General features: G+C 42.0%; 1 long non-coding RNA gene across 1 annotated transcript in view; it reads left to right on the forward strand.

Annotated features, from left to right (window-relative positions):
• The window catches only part of LOC112059170 (uncharacterized), a 39,715-nt gene extending 31,006 nt beyond the window's left edge, over nucleotides 1–8,709 (forward strand). The window contains exon 4 of the long non-coding RNA XR_002888389.3: nucleotides 7,347–8,709. This is a non-coding gene — a long non-coding RNA (uncharacterized LOC112059170). The remainder of the gene's footprint in view (nucleotides 1–7,346) is intronic.
• Nucleotides 8,710–9,467: the final 758 nt, after the last annotated feature.

Consider the following 9,467-nt stretch of genomic DNA (forward strand, 5'->3'; position numbering starts at 1 on the left):
TATACACCCTTGCCATTTCATTACAATTTTCTTGAGCATCCCTTTAAAATTATTCAAAAAGTACATCATGCCAAATACATTTTGTCCATTTAGAAGTAGGATTTCAATCTCCAGCGTTGAAAGGGAAGTAGTAGCTATAGTAGATAACACCATTTAACTTACCTCATATGTGTGGTGTTCTTAAAGCACAGAGAGCTTGTATTTCAAAACTAAATGATTTTTATTCAACATTGTGTAGCTCAGTAAAGAGAGCTTGTTGTAAACTGCAACCACTCCATAGTATGCCCTTTTACAGAGAATACAGGTTGAATTCAAAATGCATTAAAAAGTGACCTAAGAACATTCATAGGTCCACAGAACAAAAAACTGTTTAGGATCCATCTTTGACAAAAATCTATGTAGGGCAGTGATTCTCAACCAGGGGTACATGTACCCTGGGGGTTCGCAGAGGTCTTCCAGAGGGTATAACAACTCATCTAGATATTTGCCTAGTTTTAAAACTGGCTACATAAAAATCACTAGCGAAGTCAGTACAAACTAAAATTTCATACAGACAATTTTATACTGCTCTATATATTATGCACTGAAATATAAGTACAATATTTATATTCCAGTTGATTTTATAATTATGTGGTAAAATGAGAAAGTAAGCAATTTTTCAGTAATAGTGTGTTGTGACTCTTTTGTGTTTGTATGTCTGATTTTGTAAGCAAGTCTTTTTTAAGTGAGGTGAGACTTGGGGGTACGCAAGACAATCCAGACTTCTGAAAGGGGTACAGTAGTCTGGAAAGGTTGAGAGCCACTGATGTAGAGGAACAAACTTCATACAAACCGCTACTGGGTTAAATTCAGTCACATATTTGCCCAGTGTAATGCGCAGAGGCACTGTGATCACAGTTGCTGGGCTACATGATTTAAACAGGTAGTGTAACACCATCATTTCTTTTAATGATCAGTGTAAAAGTAGGGAACCTGGGAAAGAATGTGGCTGACAAATTACCATACCAGGCTGCCACATCCTCCTTTAGAAATACTAATTTAGAAATTCTAAAAATGGTTTCCATATGTATATTGTATAATATGGGATAGCTAGTACCATGTCCCTTTTCTATTTTAGCTGTCTCACCAGTAGTATTGGTGAATTTGTGTACCTGAGAGATGTACTGACAGCATAAAGGAGAGAATGATGCTCAGATTTGCCTATGCAAAAGGTGAAAAAGGGGGTTGGTATTTAATCTTCCTCCCACCCCACTTTCAGAAATAACAGTACAGAAAAATCCCTGTGTATACACACAGTTTCTGAAAGCCCTTTGGGTTCACAATGTTTGATTCCCATATTTACAAAGATAAAATAGCAGTGTCTCCTCCGATGCTGGCCATATGGGATAAAATTTCAAAACAGTGCTTGGGAGATGTATGTAATGACTGAGATAGACAGTCAATCCAACTCAAGAGAGCACTCCATTCAGGGTCTAGGATATGTGCAGATCCAGTTTTTTCCCCTCAGTGGGCATTCCTAAGGGTATGTCTACACTGCAACTGGGAGTATGCTTCCCAGCATAAGTAGACAGACATGCTTGAGCTAGTGCAAGCCACCCAAGCATGTACCCAGGGGGTCCAGGCAGGTTTGTACTCAGGCAGCTAGCCTGAATTGCGTGCTACCCCTCCAGCTACACTACTATGTTTAGCATGACATCTCAAACAGAGCTAGTGCTTGTCTACCTGAACTGGGAAGTACGCTCCCAAGCTGCAGTATCAACATACCGTTCAAATGCTAACTTAATTTGTGTGTCACTGAACAGACCGAGACCTTCTAAATGATGGAAAAGTCTTAAGTCTGACAACCACCTCCCTGCTTGGAGCAGCTCTTTGGTTATTTGTGTTCTGGGGACATCTGCTCCAGCATCTTAAGATATCTATAGCAGACAAGTTCTACTGGTGCTGTACTCCTTATTCTCAGTCTCTCTCCTGCGTATGATATTGGCTATAGGAAGGCAAGGCCAATGCAGAGCTATAGCATGTCTGTGAGGAAAAGGTGGCTACGGATTTTGAAAAGTGACTTCTAACCTGGTGTACTGAGTGGAATGGAAGACCTGATTTCTTTAAATGGGCTTTCAGTGTGCATTTTTTGTGCATAATAATGAAATGATTCCTTCATTCATAGGAATATATCAGAGTGCAGTCATACATGAATCATGCACTTCATGTGCATTGTATCAGAGGGGTAGCCGTGCTAGTCTGAATCTGCAAAAAGCAACAGAGGGTCCTGTGGTACCCTTAAGACTAACAGAAGTATTGGAGCATAAGCTCCCGTGAGCTCTTTGTATGCTCCAATACTTCTGTTAGTCTTAAGGGTACCACAGGACCCTCTGTTGCTTTTTTCATGTGCATTGTGAAGCAGGAGGCTGATGTGAATTGTGAATTCACTTTGGTTGTCTGGAAAGCATCTCTCTGGAGCAAAATATACAAAACGAACAAACATTGCCTGGGCTACTGGGAAGATTAATATACATGTCCAGTATTTGTAACAATGTCTCATTGTCTAGAGAACCCCTCTTAATGGTATAGCTTTTTGACACTGTCTTTGGGCAAATCTTGACACACAGGGCATTTAAAATCCGCTTGGCTTTGGAACAAGCGCTGCTCCGCTAGGTGAAAGCCAGCAATGAGGGAACTAGTGTGGGATTACATGGATCCACAAACCAGGCCCCCTCATTACAGGTGGCAGTGCCCATAGAGACTACTGAAATTTCAGTAATGGTTATGGAGCAGCTACAATGCTGTTCTGCAGTCTGTGGGTCCGGGGGGATCCCATTCTCCTGATACATGTGGAACGTCCCACACATTACTGTACATGGGGACCAACATTTGGTCCTTTGTGACTAACCTTTGCAGTGGAACAGGTACATTAGCATTCTGGTATGTACTCAATTCATCTATACTTTTCTTGTAAAGCAGCATTATTGTATAGCTAGCAGTACCTGCCTTTCAGGATTTTGCAGTAAAATAACTTTTTCTGAGAATGTATACTTAATGACTTTAGCAGCTAAGACTGACAAATGCTTCAGACAAGAAAGAAGAGGCCTATAAACTATTTACCATCTTTAGCTTAGAAACGTTCACCGTTATAATAGAATACAATTTTTGTCTGTGCAAACTTCAGTGTCTTGTCCCGTGAGTATATTTTGTGAAAGGAAGAAACACAATAAACAACTGGAAATATGACCCTGTATAATAAGGCATGTAAAATTTCTGCAGGGTAGCAGCTAGTATGGGAGGTTTGTTGCCTTTTCTGATTCTGATTTCTGACATTACACACCTGAGTCTCATTCTTGTTTGAAAGTGAATATAAGTAGCTAATGAATGTATTGGATTCCTAGTGGTTTAAGTAGTTATAAACATGCTTTATTTACCCAACCTCCCTTATGGTCAGTACCAATATTTCACAAACAAAGCTGATCCCGCAAAGCCCAGTCAGTTCTGTGAAACTGACCAGTTGTTGCTAACAGTAATGGAAATGGATTTAACTGCTAGAAAACAGTTTTTAGTGCTATTGCAGGAAGCTCATCTAAATGACACTATCTGAATGTGTTATACACTTTTCACCCAGTTCTATTTATCTTCTGTTAATTTTTCATTTTTTGATGGAATTGTCTTGGTTTTGTCAAAAAACAAAAACCCAAACCAAACCCCCTTTCAGTTTCTGAAAACCAAAAGATTCAAATTTTTTGACCCAAAAAAACCCACAAAAAAGTTTATAGCCATTTTTTTCAGAAATAAAGTCATTTTTTTGACCATCTGTACTGTTAAACCATTTTCAACACTAGCTTAAGGGGACCTTTAACTGAAAACAGTTACCAAAAGGTACATTTCCTAGATTATATGATGGACATGGGAGAATGCACCAAGAAGTGTATTGTATAAATTGGATACCCAAATCACTCTTTCCTTACTTCACTATTATTTCATTACATAATTCAAATTTATTGATAGGGCCTTACCAAATTCATAACCATGAAAAATGTGCCATCCTTACTTCTCTGCTGCTGCTGGCAGAGGCTCTGCCTTCGGAGCTGGGCCCCCGGCCAGTAGCCACCGCTCTTCAGCTGCCCAGCTCTGAAGGTAGCGCCGCCGCCAGCAGCAGCCTCCACAACCCCCCAACAATAACCTTGAAGCCTCCCCCCCACACTCCTTTTTGTGTCAGGACCCCTACAACTATAACACCATGAAATTTCAGATGTAAATAGCTGAAATCATGTAATTTACAATTTTTAAAATCCTATGACGATGAGATGTACCAAAATGGACCGTAAATTTGGTAAGGCCCTATTTATTGAACCTGATGAGAGGGAAGTTACAGTTTGTAGGAATTTAAGAAAGTAGTACTTTTTAATCCTTTTTAAAAATTGGAAGTACAATGGTAAATGTGACCTGAAAAGTAGGCATTCCTCTATTCTTGGAGATGCGAGTAGAGATGCTGTTGCTAGCAACTGAGATGAAACAGTGCTTAAATTAAGCATTGGACTGGAAATATCTGCACTCTTTTTGAATTCTTTTCTGTACATTTGTAATTGTTAGGGTTTTTTTTGGCTTATTTTTCCAAGAACAGGACTTACTGGAAATATAGCCTGTAGGTTTTTCTAGTTTTTAGAAGCCAGTTTACGCCCTGTGTGTAGTTCAAAGGAAGTTCTGGATCTGTCATTGCTTGCATCATCAGGCAGTTTATACCACAGTTTAGGTCTGTGATATCACATTTCAATATCTTGTTTAAATACATTTATATGATTGCTTCTTTTGATGGTGCAGGGAGGTAATTTTTAAATTCGAGAGAGTAGGAAAAAAATGAATAGGTGCAATGGGTTGGGTTTGCCAATCAGGGAGTGCTGCCATAGTTGCATCATCCTTGATTAGATGCTAGGCAGAGCTGGATGCAGTGTGGTGACTCAGTGTCACATACCACTTCCTGTTTGGCAAAGGACAAACACAGCTAAATCCCCAGTATTTATGTTCAAACTGAAATGCACACATGAGGACATGGCACACTTGCTACAAGTTAAATGTCCTGGAAAAATGCAAGAAATACAGGGAAAGTAGTTAAAGGATAGAGTTGTCAATATGGTGCTCCCAGTCAGTCTGCTACAGTCAGCTCATTTGATTTTTCTGGGGGGCTTTTGGCTGGGTCTATGACTCAGTGACTTCAGAGCTTGGCTACATAGAGTATTATAATTCATGCCATGTTGGCTTTTTAGGAGCCTTGTGATGTTTTGCACAATGGTAAGTTACAGTATTCAATTGGGTTTACACTAGAAATGGACAAATCCTGTGGGAGATGGATTGAGCTGGTATATGACAATATGTCATAACAGCACATGTTTCATGGCCCCCTCATTTTCTACAGAGTTTATGCTGACTGTAAGCTTTTGTAAAAAAACAAACAAAACTTTCCAAATGTGAATCGAATTGAGTGTTGCTTTGAATCTGCAGGTGTAAAGCTGGAAAGAACTCAAGTGTAAACTTCCCTCAGTTGGATGTTAACTGTGAATCCTAATGACAACACATATCAACTTTAAATGTTTCACTGCTGATCAGTTTAGCAGAAGCCTCTGGTAATTCCTGGAGCATGGGTAGATTTTGTGAATAGAGTGCCACCATTTTCATTCAGCACATGGCTATATAGCAAAACCAACAGTCAAGCCAGACTTTCTCTGATTCACAAGCCTTTCTAGCAAGCCTGGACTCTGTTGGTTTCTGCATAGTTTCAACCCCAAATCAGGTGAAACTTGGGATGTTTGGCTGAGATTAACTTTGAATAAAAAAATGTAAGAGGTGCAAAGTCTTGGGGAAACAAAATTGGAGTAAAAATTACTCATAACTTTTTACAAGTGTATCATGGTGACTTAAGAACAGCGCTTCTTTTTAGCGAAAGCATATATGCAGTTCTGAGAACTGGACCTGGGAGCAGGGGAGAAAGTAGGTATTTAAAAATAAGGTTTAGTATTTGATGCACTACTACAGCAAAGCTCCAATTTAAACAACTGATTAAATAGAACTTCCTGAAATGTTCTGGTTTATTTTAAATATATAGTTTGAATTTATGTAAAATGAATGAAATGCTGGGTTGAGAGAGAGCCAAGATCATAGAGAGGAGCACTAATTAAGAAACAAGGAATTTCCATGGAGTCTTGCCTGTATAATCACATCTCAATCCCAAACTTGGATCCTTGGTGCCATATATTGTCCTAAACACTAGGTTACCAGACTGGTTTAAATGTGGAAGAGTTTTAGATATTGAAATAAAACACCCTCTTTTCCTACGTATTGTATTACAAAGAAGGAGAAGGGATATTGTCATCAGTGAATTTTGTGGTGTCTCCCCCGCACCAAATAGATAGTAGTCAGATGTTTAGGAGTTGCATCGATAACTATTTGCCTGTTTTATAGCATCTGAAAAGAAAGTTCATTAATGAAAGTTCATCCTTAGCTAACCGGAAAGTAAATGTAATCATTAGTTCTGAAATGCTGAATCATTCTGATGCTTTCAGCCAGGAGTTGATGCAATTCCTCTTTTATCACCGGAAGATCTTTGGTAATTACAGGCACGCCTCTTCTTTGAATGGGCTTGGTAAGGACTGTTGATAACTTAGACCAGTGATACTCAGGCCTCAGTGGTTCAGGAACTAAATTAGCAATCAACATTACCCCAAAAAGCCACATTGTTTCATTACTATATAGTACATTATTATTATAGTACATTATTCTCACAGCAAATAAGTTATTAACTTAATTGGTTAATAACATAGTAAAAGCATCCTGATTGGTTAATTATTAAATCAGTGTTTTTTAATATCATGTGCTGCAGAAGACACATTAAAGAGCCACTTGTGGATCACGATCCTCAGTCTGAGTATCACTGCCTTAGACCTAACATTAGGAATTAATATAGGTTTAAAACTTGAAAGCAACTAAGGGACTAGGGGCATGGCAACACTTGCACATGTAGAGTGCTGTGAGTTAAACCAGCTCTCGGAGACCCTAACAGGGAAAGCGCTGCCATGTGTTCACACTGTCAGCTGTAAGCTCAGTGGTGTGGCCACATTTGCGGCACTTGCAGTGGCATTGGGAGTGGTGCATTATGGGCAGCTATCCCAGAGAACACCTCTTCCCATTCTGGCACTGTGGCTTGAGGGAAGGGTCGGGGGTGTGTGTGTGGGACATTCTGGGTCCTGTCCCAATGCCCCATGATGCATCGCTTTGCATCCCAGCAATCCCTGTGCTTCCATCTGCACTTGGCGTCATCTTTCAATGTTTTTTGTACTGCGTGCTCTGTCTTCCCTTTCGGTCTGCAGGAATGGATCCTGAACTTGTGAGGAATATGCTGATGGGTCTCGCCAGCACGTCACGAATTGCAGTCAAGTTACTCCTTAAGCTACAAAGTGACAGTGACAAGTCTGACGATGATGTCGACTCAGGTAACGCATATGACATGAGATTGCTTGGGGCATTCATGGACATGCTCACCACAGTGGAATGCCGCTTTTGGGCTCGGGAAACAAGCACTGAGTGGTGGGATCACATCGTCAAGCAAACTGGGATGACGAGCAGTGGCTGCAGAACTTTCGGATGAGGAAAGCCACTTTCATGGGACTGTGTGCTGAGTTCGTCCCCACCCTGCGGCACAAGGACACGAGATTAAGAGTTGCCCTGCTTGTGGAGAAGCGGGTGACTATTGCAATCTGGAATCTGGCAACTCCAGACAGCTACCGATTGGTCGCTAACCAGTTTGGAGTGGGAAAGTTGACCGTTGGAATCGTGTTGATGCAAGTTTGCAGGGCCATTAATTGCATCCTGCTCAGAAGAACCGTGACTCTGGGCAACGTGTGTGACATTGTGGCTGGCTTTGAACAAATGGGTTTCCCTAACTACGGAGGGGCGATAGATGGGACGCATATTCCAATTCTGGCACCAGCCTACCTACCCTCCGAGTACATAAATCGGAAGGGGGATTTCTCTATGGTTCTCCAGGTGCGTGTGGATCACCGTGGGCGCTTCATGGACGTTAACGCAGGCTGATCTGAAAGATGCGTGCGTCAAGCACCTTTCCGGAATACAGGCCTATTCAGGAAGCTGCAAGCCGGGACTTTTTTCCCAGACCAGAAGATCACTGCAGGGGAAGTCGAAATGCCCATTGCGATCCTTGGAGACCCTGCTTACCCTTTAATGCCATAGCTCATGAAACCCTACACAGGGAGCCTTGACAGCAGCAAGGCATGGTTCAACAACAGGTTGAGTTGGTGCAGAATGACTGTTTGAGTGTGCTTTTGGCCGTTTAAAGGGCTGCTGGCGCTGACAACATCCCCACAGTTATAGCCGCATGCTGTACTTGCCATAACATTTGTGAAGGGAAGGGTGAAAGCTTCACTCAGGCATGGACCATGGAGGTTCAACAGCTGGAGGCTGAATTTGAACAGCCAGAGACCAGGGCTACTAGAGGGACCCAGTGTGGGGCTGTAAGGATTAGGGATGCCTTGAGGGAGCAATTTGAGGCTGAAAACCAGCAGTGATATCTGGTGCCCTGCATGGGAATAAGGTGCAGTGGTTCCAATGCTAGTAGGCATCTGTGTTTGCTACGTATAATGCACTGACTTGCAGTGCCTGTTGCTTTCCTGGGCTACGGTATCTTTTACTTAATGCAATAATAAAGAATGTTTTCAAAGCCAAAAAATTCATTTATTGAAAAGAAACACAACTGCTTTGGAAACAGAAAGGGCATGACACATCTGTGCTGTGTGGGAGGAGGGAAGGGGGTGGGGTGGGGAACGGGACAATCACAGATTTGCATATGTCCTGTTATCATACTCGGCCTTTCTGTCCGGAGTGCCATGCAATGAGTGCTGCACTTCTGGCTGGCTAAAATGCATGGTGATGGGGGTTGAATGCAGTGGGTAAGTGTTGTAGTTTGCAGGGCTGGAGGTGAAGCTAGAGGTGTTGGAGGCTGCTGGTGGCGATAAGAAACTGGATGTTGGGGGAAGTGGGTTGGCGGTGACATGGGGGCACAAGGGAAAGAGTTTTGGGACAATGGCTGCGGGGGTGGGAGGGTGGGCACGGATGTGCTCCATCAGCAGTGCTACGAGCACCTGTATCGAGTCCGCTTGACGCTCCATAATGCTTAGGAGCCGCTCCGTGCTTTGGTGCCAGTGATCCACATTCTGCTGGCGGAGCCTCCTTTCAGTCTCCCGCCACTTCTGTACTTTTTGATTTTGATGACTTCATGCAGCAGGTCCTCTTTGGTTCTTCACAGACGCTTCCTGATTCTTTGGAGTCTTTTGGCCATTGATACCAAGGATGGCTGGGATCTCAAGGTTGCATCTGTAAAGCCAAAATGCAATACTTACCAGAGGCAGCATTGTTCACACCAGACAGAGCAATGATTCGTACGTACTTAAAGACAAACACAGTGTACACAATAG

The sequence above is a fragment of the Chrysemys picta genome, chromosome 7 (assembly GCF_011386835.1).
Source record: "Chrysemys picta bellii isolate R12L10 chromosome 7, ASM1138683v2, whole genome shotgun sequence".
NCBI lineage: Eukaryota > Metazoa > Chordata > Testudines > Emydidae > Chrysemys > Chrysemys picta.